Genomic DNA, 13,743 nt, shown 5'->3' on the forward strand with positions numbered 1-13,743 from the left:
GAAGATTGAACCTTTTTCACAGTGACACAGTGACTAATAATCGACAACAGCAAGAACGGGACAAAGACCAGGTACTGTAGCCTCATGAAGCCTGGTCACTTCACTCGGACTCGCGCCGTCGGAGGCGTCCTTTTCCCTGTGACTTTGCTTCTAGCATCTGCCGACGGGGGTTCTACAGGACCTGCTCTGGCCGGACCCGATATTCAAAGGGACTTCAAGGCTTCGTTTGCAGTTCCTGCTCAGGTTCACTCCGCTCTAGCCCCCGTGGCCCAGGCTGGTCACAGCGCCCCCTCCACCTCTATATCTATAATCCCGTCATCCTTTGCTCCCTACATTCTCTTGTCATCTTCTTTTATTGTTCTTCTTCTCTTCGGAGAACTACGGAGCCTCCCACGTGCTAGTCTAGCTCTTCCGTGGAACCATCCTCAGGCACCTCGAGTGACTCAACAACAACAACAAGAACAGCTCTTGCCAGCTGAAGAAATGTCTTGTTCTTGTTGCTATGTTGTTCCTTGTTCTCTGTTTTCTGTTCTGTATGTCGTACCAGGGCAGCACCGACTGCTGGAGAAAAATTCCTTGTGTGTTCTGCACAGTTGGTCATTAAAGAGGATTCAGATTCAGATTCTGATTCAGTTGCAGTAGCACTGCTGTCGTAGAAGATGCAAGTAGAAATGAAATGGAGGGTGACATAAGTGATGCTATTCGGAAAAATTTGAGCATAAAAGCCGTCAAAATAGTAGACTACATTAAATATCGACTTATATTCTTTTCAATTACTGTAAAAGTGTTGAGAAGATTCACTTGTTGGAGAAAAATGTTGAGAATTTTATCTTGCTAAGGAAAAAAGATCATTTTCTCCAAATTTTTGGTTGATGATATACACTATATCCATCCATTCATCCATTTACATAGCCGCTTATCCTCACAATGGTCACAGGGAGTGCTGGAGCCTATCCCAGCTGTCAACAGGCAGGAGGCGGGGTACACCCTGAACTAGTTGCTAGCCAATCACAGGGCACATTGAGACAAACAGCCGCACTCACAATCACACCTTGGGGCAATTTAGAGAGTACAATTAATGTTGGATTTTTTTTTTTTGGGGGGGGGGATGTGGGAGGAAACCGGAGTGCCCAGAGAAAACCTACGGAGGCATGGGGAGAACATGTTAACTCCACACAGGCGGGGCCGGGATCAAACCTGGGACCTCAGAACTGTGAGGCCAACGCTTTACCAGCTGCTCCACCGTGCCACCAACTAAAGTTCAAACTAGCATTATTTTCTTTACCGATTCTTGATTAATATGAGAAATTTTTGAAATTTAGAAATTTTGTGGGCTGGGTTCCGGTCCAAGGTGTACCCCACCAATCGCCCGTGACTCAACTGGGATGGACTCCAGCTCACCTGGTTCAAATGAGGGCATGCACAACATAAAAAACAGATCATAACACATATGTACAATGAATATTTGTAGTAGTTCTACAAAAACACGACTATATATCCACAGTGTACGTTGCCAGTGAGCTGGGACAGAATCCCCGTGACATGCGCCATAGAAACTAAATACCTGGATTGAAAAAAAATGTCTTAATGCTGCATGTCTCCTATCAAATCATACAAATCACTGCTAATCTTCCCAATATGTTTTAGCCGCTTTCAAGAATTTGATGTAACAGATTTGGCCGGGAGCCCGCGGCATTCATTCCGTCAAACATTTTCCACATTTGCACGGCGACGCGGATCACAACAAACTCGCATCTTTGTTACCATCTCGACGCCGACGAGGAGACTTGGACCAACGCGGGTTTTGGCGGTCAGGCGCAAGAAGTGACGCACTCAGAGCTGACAACTTAATTCGCGGAGACGGCGCGAGCGCACATCTGCGCTTTCTTTTCGGGTCACATGTAAAAAAAAAAAAAAAAAAGCAAAACCTGGATCATAATCGTTGCCAAGAACCGGAGGTTTGAAACAAACCATGTTTAGATGCTGACCGCCATTTTCCGCAACGTCGCTTGAAAATGCTGCAAATACAAAGTCATTCCTTTCTTGTTGAATTTTCTTTTTTTGTTGTTGTTTTTTTAAAGGTTCCCTTTGCCATAATTTCACATCTGGAAAAATGAGGCCGCTGGAATCGCGCTGGCTCTCCGTGCCTGCAGAAATTGTGTACGCCGAGTGAACACATTCTCAGGTGCACCTGTGATTGCAATAAAACATGTCTGGTCCAAGTAAGGCCATAGACCAATTCCAGCTAGAATTTGGGCTCTTGTTTTAAATTTTCCTCTAGAACTTCTACACATTTTGCATTGCATACATTGGCAAGGGACCGAGACCGTGTCCTTTCCCTTCTTGAGCAACAAATGAAGGACTTCTTGTTTTACTGTAGATATGTTATTACACATGTACTATTACATTTCCGTAAGTTTAGCCTGGTTGAAAAAAAATATTCTTTATCATTGCTTTAAGGCCAATTGTACACCACACTATTGACTAAATACGGTGACAGATGAGCATCTTAATAATAAAACTGATGCATTCCTTCAGGCGGCACAGTGGAGCAGCTGGAAAGTGTTGGCCTCACAGTTCTGAGGTCCCGGATTCGATCCCGGCCCCGCCTGTGTGGAGTTTGCATGTTCTCCCCGTGCTTGCGTGAGTTTTCTCTGGGCACACCAGTTTCCTCCCACATCCCAAACAAAACATGCAACATTAATTGGACACTCTAAATTGCCCCTAGGTGTGATCAGGAGTGCGGCTGTTTGTCTCGACGTGCCCTACGATTGGCTGGCAACCAGTTCAGGGTGTACCCCACCTCCTGCCCGCTGACAGCTGGGATAGGCTCCAGCACTCCCCGCGACCCTCATGAGGATAAGCAGCTAAGAAAATGGATGGATGGATGCTTTTCTCCAATAAAACAGAGTTCTGTTTTTTCGTCAACTCGCACACCGCCGACGAAATGAAAATGTTCTGTTGGAGAGCGAGCATCGTATTCAGAAAATGGATGCTTTCCTCAAGAAACAGAGCTAGACAAATAATTCGAGCCTTGAACTACATAAATTAGCTCCGCCGGTGTTTTTCTATCCCACTCAATCCAAAAAACATATGTGTGTGTATCCGCGTTAGACATGGGATTTTTTTTTTTTTTTTTTTTTGGGGGGGGGGGGGGGCGTATCACGTTTAAACTGCCATAATAACACATCGGGGAGAGTTTTTTTTTTTTTTTCTTGACAAAATCCTTTTTCTGGTGTGAAACGGGACACGAGCGACCGAAGATTCTGCTCTTCAGCAGACATTTCAAGAAGGGAATACAATACAGTGTCGAAATAACAAGACTTGCACGGTGGTCCGTTTGAATCCGTCCGTAACCGGATCACAACCTCCAAATAGATTGGAGATGTACGATTTTTAAGGATGGCTCAACTAATTGCCAAGGATATTCACCGCGGTCCCCAGGAAGTCACTGAACAAAGGAGGATTTTGCTTGGAAACCGCAGCAGTCCACTACAATTATTGTCTGTGTATGAAAGACAGATATATAGAGAATGCAGCTGAGGTCAAAATGATCAGCGTGTGCTTTTTTTTTTTTTCAGCACTCAAGTCGCAACATTTTTTCAAAGTGATCTTCCTCCAGCTTTGAATGCTCTGCGAAAGCGAGACTTATGAGATTTTGGATGATCTCTGTAATGGAAATTTAACAGGGCCGAGTACGACGCGAGATCGGATATTAACGTTTTAGTCTTTGGTCATGGCGAAGCGACGCGTGGGCTACTGTACCGAGTTCATTTTTACTCTGTGTCCCAGGTAGCAGTAAACAATTGTGTGTTTGGGATCAGGAACTAGCTTATGTTTAGCACAAGAGGGACAGCATCTGTCGTTCGGCCCGCCACACACTGAGCATCTGAGGTGGATGAACAAATATTATATACTGTATAATATATTCACTCCCACACAGCTGACGATTGACCCTCACACACATTCCAAATGCCTGCAAAAGAAATACGACGTGGTGCGATGGTCAAGGTAGAAGAGGATTGCACTGGCTGCTATAGCTACATTATGATATTACAAAAAGGAAACTGATGAGAAATAAAGGAGACAACGTAGATATTGGAGAGGCTGTTGGCAACGATCGCTCCATTCATTGACTGCACTCATCCAGTTCAGTGACAGAGACTCCCCACGCTTCGCTTTCCAGCTATTTGTAATACATTAAAAAAAGTAATAACACTCCCTGAAAATTATTGAACATATGGCTGTATAGAGTGACTAAGTCAACTTTAAATTGGTCATTTTAAAGACAATAGAAGCAATTAGTTGACTTCAAGCTGGAAACTTACTTCCGTAATAAAGTCAACTAGTTGACTAATCGGTCACCCGTTCTGTCCTGTTACATGCATCTGCAGGATGCAATTTCTGCCTTTCCTTTCATGGAATTAATGACAAACACAAACATCTTTTGACTCGGTGCAGGACCTTTATCTTTATTATGCACACCTTGTTCTGGGTATCTGTAAATAATTTGTATTTGTGATCGCTTGACAGCTTTCTTTGAGGGCTACTATTTCAATCAGAGAACCTTAGAAACTGCATTTTGCATCCTTGCGTGATTTAATCTTGCATATAAATACACATAAATACTTGCATGTACATTAAAAAGGCATCTTGGTTTTATACAATTTTTGATATTATAATATAGAAAATGCCACATCCATCCATTTTCTTAGCCACTTATCCTCACAAGGGTTGTGGGAGTGCTAGAGCCTATCACAGCTGTCAATGGGCAGGAGGCGGAGTAAACCCTGACCTAGTTGCCAGCCAATCGCATTGCACATGGAGACAAACACCCGCACTCACAATCACACCTAGGGGCAATTTAGAGTGTCCAATTATTGTTGCATGTTTTTCGGATGTGGGAGGAAACCGGAGTGCCCGGAGAAAACCACGCAGGCAAGCTCCACACAGGGAGTGCCGGGATTGAACCCTGAACCTCAGAACTGTGAGCCAATAGCTGACCCACCGTGACACCAGAAAGTGCCACAACAATCTCAAATTCACAAATGATTTGAAATGGAATCCTGATGGTTGTAACATCCATCCATCCATTTTCTTTGCCGCCTATCCTCACATGGGTCGCAGAGCATGCTGGAGCCTATTGCAGCTGTCAACGGGCAGGAGGCGGGGGACACCCTGAACTGGGTGGCAGCCAACCGTAGGGCACATAGAGACAAACAACCAATCACACTCACAATCACACCTGGGAGCAATTTAGAGTGTCCAATTAATGTTGCATATTCTTGGGATGTGTGAGGAAACCGGAGTGCAGACACGGGGAGAACATGCAAAGTCCACACAGGCGGGCCCGGGATCAAACCCGGGACCTCAGAACTGTGAGGCCAACGCTTTCCAGCAGAGTCACCGTGCCTCCATGGTTGTAAGACTGGAAAACATTCATTCATACGTGTAAATTGGATGTGGGGAAAATCTGGATTGAAATTAGAACATCTTAAAAGACAATAAAGGTAAAGGAAGAAGATTATTTTAATAAGATCGTGTTCAACTTTGATCACAGCAATCAAACCTAAATATTAATATGTTTGCAAAGACTAATTTGAGTGGACATTGGTTTTGGTCAGTTTTTATTAATGTTACCCGTACGGTATTTTCATGTGACTAACGTCACGTTATGACTGTCTATAAAGCCACTGTTGATTTATAGCGTCTGCTTTGACACCCACGCACATTTAATATGTCCTGACCTCATCTGATTAAACAGCCGAGTTTGCAACTGCGGCCGGACGACATAGTAAAACACAACAATTTTTGGACGCTCGCATTTATTGACTTCTGCAGTTTATTTTCCCTTTGTTTTTTTTTGTTTTATAGGGCAAAGCTTCCCGTTGCTCAATTCCCACAGTGTTCGATTTCTTGATTGCTCGCACCAGATGGAAAAAGAACAACTGGTATCCGCGGTATTTGGCACCAGGGAAAAGCAGATACTTGGAGGATGCCTCAGATACAATAGCGAGTGTGTCGTAAGTGACCCAAATAAAGATGGAAGAAGACTCAGACGCTCTGCGTTTGTGATTAATGGGAGTTCTTCGAGCGAGAAAACAGACGTGCGCTTATTCGGGATCGTTCCCGACAGCCGCAATTACGCAAGGGACATCAGTGTGTTTATGTGACACTACATGCTTTTATTTCGTGACGTCAAATGTCTGTACATCTACAACTTCTATTCGGCATTCAAGGAGCTGCAATTTTTAACGTCTCATCCTCGAAATGAGTGATTTCAGTGCTATGTCTGATCGTTTGCTTCAGTTGTGTGCATGCCAAACCTCTCTTAAAAATATATATATTGGCAAGCTGTTTCTGACATCATTGAAAGGACAATATCAGTTTGTAGTGGTAATTGTCACGAACCTCCGGTGTCGAGCTGGACCCAAATGCAGGACTCCAGGACGAGGACATGATGTTAGGTGTAGTTTTTATTCAAAGCTGAGGACATACACAGTGTAAGCAGTCCGAGAAGGCAGAGGTACAGAAATGCAGGACTCCAAGATGAGGACATGACGTTAAGCGTAGTTTTATTCAAGCTGAGTTCAAAAACACGGTGTAAGAAGTCCGAGAAGGCAGAGGTACAGAAACGCTAGGTTAGGCAGGATCCAAAAGACATGCAGCGAGGTCCGATGACTGTGAGACAAACTATGAACTAGGACTTGACTATGAGACATAAACTAAGACGGGACTAAACTGAGGTGGCACAGAAACACTGTGCAGAGGATAGCACAACAATACTCTATTTTTAGTGATGGAGATTCCTACTATCAGTGAATGCAACTCACTATCTCAGGGCACAACGAACTGGCAAATGCACAGTCTAAATACAGTCCAAATCAAAACAGTTGTGAGCGGCGACAGGTGTCATCGACCAGAGCAGTGGCCACGCCATTCTTGGCCATGATCCAGCCTGGCTAATGACAGTAATGCACCATTAAGCTAGTTTAACAGCCGCCAATGCTGTATACCCCACAAAAGAAGAAAAACAAAGGATTATAAATTAGGTACACTCCATTTTTTTTTTTTGCTCATTTTTCCCTTTTTTGCAGGTTACGAGGAGAGAAAATGAAAAATCACGAAAACACAAAGGAAAAACTCACGAAAAAGTTGTACTTTACTAATGTGTGCGAGCATGATTCTGTGACAGTCGAGTGTACAAGAGAAACAGAAAGCATCACGGGGAAAGATTGACATCCCTCGTATCCAATGGGATGCCAGGAAGATGCTAAGGCGGTAGCCAATGGGACAGCAGCTTGATTGTGGCACACAAACCAAGATAGAGGATGTGCATTATGGGTAAAGATTGACATACCTCCTGGCCAATGGGATACCAGGAAGATGCTACGGCGATAGCCAATGGGAGAGCAGCTCAAATCCTCCACAGAAACCAAGATACAGGATGTTGATATTTGGTGGATTTTGAGGGCCGCGAATCCAGCGCCCATTTTTTTCCTTTCATATCCTGAATTTTCCTTTGTAACTAGAGACAATATTTTTCCAGGGAGGCTTTTTGTAACTTGAATTTTTCATTGCTAGAGACGTTCGTAAGTAGAGGTACTGCAAGCCTGTGCAAGGCTTTGTCCCGGCCTGGACCAATTTTTCATTTCCACCCCCCACTGTTGACTGACCTGGCCCTGACTCCATCTGGCTGCTTAAACCAAAACAAAACCAAAAAAAAAAAAAAAAAACCCATCAAGGCTATTTTGTTGGAAGCACACGAGGAAAAATGGGGGACTCGCCGAGAGGGAGCGTGAGAAGGCAATGAAGTGTAGCCTTGAGCGCGAGAAAATAGATGTTGGAGATGGCATTCCCATCAGCCCCCCGGTGTGCAAAAACCAAACACGTTATACACAGAAGAGAAAATCAACACTGCTTGGGCATCAATGGTGGCTATTGAAGTTCAAGCGCTGGAGGACAAGAAGGTGCTTTCTGCAGTTTTAACTTTATGATGACATTGAGAACAGTGACAAAAAAATATATATATATATATATCACGGGATCAATCTTAATGACTTTTTTACTTTTTCCATTTATTCAATCGTTGACATTTGCGTTTTGATTTCATCGATACTTTTTCGGTCAGTAACTAACTTCAATAATAATGATTCACATTTATTTGTTTTGTGATTCACATGTATACATATAGTGACCCAATGCAAAATGCCACAGATGTTCCAACAATTTAAGCGACAGAAACGTCAACACAAACGGTGGAGGAACACAACTAGACAGACATAATAATACTCACAAGCATTATTTTTTTTAACCTTCACCCAAAATACATATATAACTGCATCTTACTGAGTAAAGATTCGACTGTCCCTGGTTTTTATCTGTATGTCTGTATTAGACTTCCTCCAGGTGGCCAAGGTGTGGACACTAGACGCAGGGGTGTCAAACTCATTCTTGTCACAGGCCACATTGTAGTACTGAGTTCCTTCTGAGAGGCATTGTGACTGTGAACCCATAGAAACATATATATCCATCCATCCATCCATTTTTTTGGCACCTATCCTCACAAGGGTGGCGGGAAGTGCTGGAGCCTACCCCAGTTTTCAACGGGCAGGAGGCAGGATACACCCTGAACTGGTTGCCAGCCAATCGCAGGGCACATCGAGACAAACAACCATTCGCACTCACAATCACACCTAGGGGCAATTTGGAGTGTCCAATTAATGTTGCAGTTTTTTTTTTCGGGGCGGGGGGTTGTGGGAGGAAACCGGAGTGCCCGGAGAAAACCCACGCACCCACGGGGAGAACATGCAAACTCCACACAGGCGGGGCTATTGTACCTGGGCCCTCAGAACTGTGAGGCCAACGCTGATCCACCGTGCCACCTATATACATATATCCATCTGTCCATTTTCTTCACCGCTTATCCTCACAAAGGTAGAGCCAGACAACAGTTGCGGCTGTTTGTCTTGATGAGTGCTGCGATTGGCTGGCAACCAGTTCAGGGTGTACCCCACCTCCTGCCCATTGACAGCTGGGATAGGCTCCAGCACTCCCCCCCCCAACCCTTGTGAGGATAAGCAGCTAACAAAATGAATGGACGGATGGATGTCTATTTTGCCCAGTGACGTAGCAACAGTCACATGAAAACCGGGTAACGAGTGAAAGGGACTTAAGTGGAAGCCAAAAGTCAAAACGAGAGGAATAATACATGCCGACGGAGCGAACGGAATCACAGATGATACGCAAATCGCACACCGTGATGCTTTTTTGCGGACACAACGTGATCAAAACTCGCCGGAAAAATGTTTCAATGGCGCAGTCCTGCATGACAGCAAACTTAATAGTTGGTGTAATTGCGGGACTTCATCCCAGCACTGATGATGTTAAATTATCGCACTCAAGCTTATATTCTGCTTACCCGTTCGAATTTTAAAGACGTGACTCACCGAATGATTTTAATGCACCGTCGCTCATGAAGGTAATGCACACCACACTGTAAGCGTGCATTATTGGGTGCAACTTGACCAGACTCGAGTGCTCTCACAGGTTTGCGTGGGGTGGGAAGGCGGAAGGGTGGGGGGGGTGGGTGTGTGTGTGTGTGGGGGGGGGGGGATAAATGAATAAAAAAACAAACATACGCCGCAACATGCTCTATTCTCACCGCAGTGTTTCCTGCCTCAAATGACTCAAGCAGGCTGCCCTTGACATTCTTCTGAAGGTCACACGGTCATCATCGTATTATCGGATTGTGAAATGAAGCCCTGGGGTCAAAATGCCCGAGCCTTGCTGTTAAAAAAAAACATACATAACCATGAAATGATTCCTTGTTATCCATATTTATCACTGTGATTGTGTTCCCTGTCTTATAAATGCAACGTTATAGTGCTGTTATAACTTTTTGGCATGCTGCACGGGGGAAAGGGATAAAGTATCATTGTAAAATATTATATGGCCTTAGCGCATAATGTGAATTACCTGTGGAAAAAGAGAATATTCAGTCGGGTGGGAGAACGGGGGGACAAAAACAGAGTGTTAAAATTCGGCTCTTAAAATTAAAGTACCTTTTAGTAATCTAAGACATCTGAAGCGCATATCACACAATTTCCGATCATGCATATTTGTTGAAGTCATTTCAGCTACTTTTCGATTATCTTGAAGTATTGACCAATTATAATAATGTAAATGAAATGGTGACGGAAGTCACCTCTAAAATGCAATAAAATGTACCGTATATTTTTCATCAGTTTGGTATAATACTGCATTTGATTGCAACTGTGGTTTGCTGGATGGCAATAAACAAGGCGTAAAATATAAACAACGTGGTAAATAAACCTTCTCAATGTTAATTGTCCATCCATCCATCCATCCATCCATTTTCTTGGCTGCTTATCCTCATGAGGGTCATGGAAATGCTGGGGCCTTTCCCAGCTGTCAACGGGCAGGAGGCGGTGTACACCCTGAACTGGTTGCCAGCCAATCGCAGGGCACATGGAGACAGACAACAGTCGCACTCACAATCATACCTAGGGGCAATTTAGAGAGTCAAATCAATGTTGCCTGTTTTTGGGATGTGGGAGGAAACTGGAGTGCCCGGAGAAAACCCACGCATGCACGAGGAGAACATGCAAACTCCACACAGGCGTGTCTGGGATCGAACCCGGGATCTCAGAACTTTGAGGCCAACCAGCTGATTCACTGTTCCGCCCGTTGTTAATTGTACCTCAAGTTATTTCATTCAATTTTTCTCACACGACACTTGGTAGAGGCACTTAATTTTGAAACACTACGCAGTGTAGAGCATGGCAAATATATGAAAATGTGAGGTGTAAATAAAAAAATATGCATGAGAACACGCCGTTATCCTCAAGTCGAGGTAGCGATTGCAAATACTGCAGTACATCACTGGTGAGACAATTGAGCTAACAGTTTGTTGTTAACCATCTGCTACAAAACTACATCAGAACTACACAGGCCTCAAAAGCGACTGTTAACGGTGTTGTCTTTCACTTGTTATACTAGTAAGGGAAGTAGTTGCAGAAATATTTGTTTTGGCAATGGGGAATAATTGATTAAATAAACAAACAAAGCAATCTTTTCTTATTGCTGACGCTTGTAGAATTGTTGTATACAGGTAATCCTCGGTCTACGACTGAGAGCCGTTCCTACAGTAGAGACTTGACTCGCATTTCGACTTAGTCAAATTCCAACATTAAAGTTAGAATTCACATCAAAATACTTTGTATACAAAACAAATACATTGAAATAAACGAGATGATGTACTTAGCATGACTGCTGAGAGGTGGCTGGAGAAGAAGAAGGGGAGGCTGTGCTTGGTTATTGCGAAGGAACCTGGTCCTCAATCCTCTCCATCTTGACCAGTATCAAATATGGCGGACGGGGGACGGGCGTTGTAAAGTCGACATGTCTTAGGTTGAGACCGTCTTAACCCGAGGACTCCCTGTAAAAGCAATATGACACTTGAGGTTGTGGTGCCGTCACAGGACTCTCTACATATTTGTCTATACATACCCTGAGATTGGCTGGCAAGCAGTCCAGATTATTATCAGTCTCATTTGTTCTGGGTTAAGTGAGCTTTTGCACTGTTGTGGAATGTGAAAGCAATATATGATATATTAAAAATTGACTGATGACCAATCTAGGCTGTAGTCCGACTTACTTTAGGTCTGATGTCAGCTGGGATAGGGACCGGCCGCCTGTGACCTTGAACAGGATAAGCAGATCATGGATGGATGGATGGATGGATGGATGGGTTGGTTGACATTTGAGTAAATGGATTTACTCCCAATATCCAGATGAGGACGTGTACAAGGAGTTGCAACCACTGGAACCTGTTAACAAACCAAGTGTGACCTCTCGGTTGGAATTCTAGGAAAATCACATAATTCTTTCTGGAATCGTCATGGAGGATAAACGTTCACGAGCCAGACTCGCCGGGATCGCCTTCCCTTCACTTTTCCGACTTTTCTGGACAATTACCGGAGCCTCTCCCTCCTCCGGCCTGAGCCCGGAAAGACGTTCGGCACCTCGTTAGGTGTCGAGCCGCAGTACCAACGGGGCTTACCTCACCGGTCCAAGGAAAGTCAGGAATGCTGCTGAGGGTACCCTGTGCCACGTGCACGTACTTCATGCCAGGTAGCTGGTGCCCTGACCCACTTCTTCCGAGTGCGATTTATCAGAATTGGAAGTCGCAGGCAGAACTTTCCCAGATGGAACAGGTAGAAGACTACAGCAGATGACTGTATTGCCTTAGAATTGATCTGCGGCCACAGACTTGTTCTATTCAGACTCTGCAAGATTTGCTTTTGGTTAACACAAACTCTGATGTCATCGTGTCATTTCTTTGATCGCTAACCTTCGCACTACACCAAAGTGGAGGAAGCTCTTCAAAAACAAGCTCTCTCCCCGCTTTTGAACCCAACGTTTGGCCTGAAAACCAAGACGGAGCCGAGGCTGCGTGCGCACTCGTCACCTTTGGACTCCGCCAAGTTGCGCTGATAATGTGTTTTATTCCAGCGAAAACGGGACAAAGCGCCGGATCGGCTGAGCTGATGAAGTGGCCAAATGGCTGCGCACACATGCTCCGTAGATGATGGAGGTGGCTGGTACCGATGAAAAATACAGAGTGGAAAGAGAAAGCGAGAAGGGCAGCTGCGCTCATTCTTTCCACAATAAAACTTGGCGGTGATTTGGAATGTTTGTATGTACTTAGCCCGGTAAAAAGATTGTCACAACACAGCCCGCGATTCCCATTGGTTGCGTTGAAGCAGACAAATTGACACCCATGATTGACAGCAGTGATAACGCTCCGAGTGATACCTGACAGAGGCAGAAAAATAGCTGCAAAACGTGTGTCAGACCCGTGTGAACCCCCAATAGTTCCCCGGGGAAATGGCACACACACACAAAAAAAAAAAAAACAGCCAACAACCTTTTTGTGTCTGAATATTCCGTTTCCCAGACGGACGGATCCCCACATTCCCATTAAGTCCCACACTGAGACGGCCTGGCTGGAGAGGGCTGTGATGTGGTCGGACGATGGCGGGCCAGCACGGATTCCGTCTCTGCTTTCATAATGTATCGAGTGCTCCTTTATAGACCTGGCCTCTCTTCGCCCGAGTCCTTAAATTAAACGGGACAGGCTCAAGCAAATGATATAACGGATAATGGCGCTGAAAAATGATTTAAAGCTGAAACGCAACGGTCCCCTCAGTCTAAGCAAGACCGGAAATGTCGCATAAGCCTATAGCCTAGAACGTATCTCCAATCACAGTCGGTTTTATTACCAGCATCTAATAATAATAATAATAATAATAATAAAAAGACATGCCCAGATGAAATTCTTGTTTACCTTTTCAGAAAGCCTCGGATCTCCCGTGCCTTAGACTGAAATATTCTCTCATATCGTAGCCTTGCTCTGTTTCCGGAGTTCAGGAAGTACAGTTAAGTGCGTTGCTGTGGGACTAATTCAGATTATTGAGGTTTGAGTTATCCATGAGAGCAAAAATAAGATTTGCGATGAAATGAGGATTGAAGGAGAAAAAAAAACAGTTTCAGTCAACTCTTTTTGTGTTCAGTCGACAGAAAATCTCTTTTACTAGTAGTATAAGTACCAAAATACCCACAAATTGAGCTACACTGTAAAACTCCCAGTTGTGTGACATTTCCAGAATGTTGTGACATTTCAACACGAACCTGTGCAGATCTGAAGTGGGAAGGATT

The sequence above is a fragment of the Syngnathoides biaculeatus genome, chromosome 7 (assembly GCF_019802595.1).
Source record: "Syngnathoides biaculeatus isolate LvHL_M chromosome 7, ASM1980259v1, whole genome shotgun sequence".
NCBI lineage: Eukaryota > Metazoa > Chordata > Actinopteri > Syngnathiformes > Syngnathidae > Syngnathoides > Syngnathoides biaculeatus.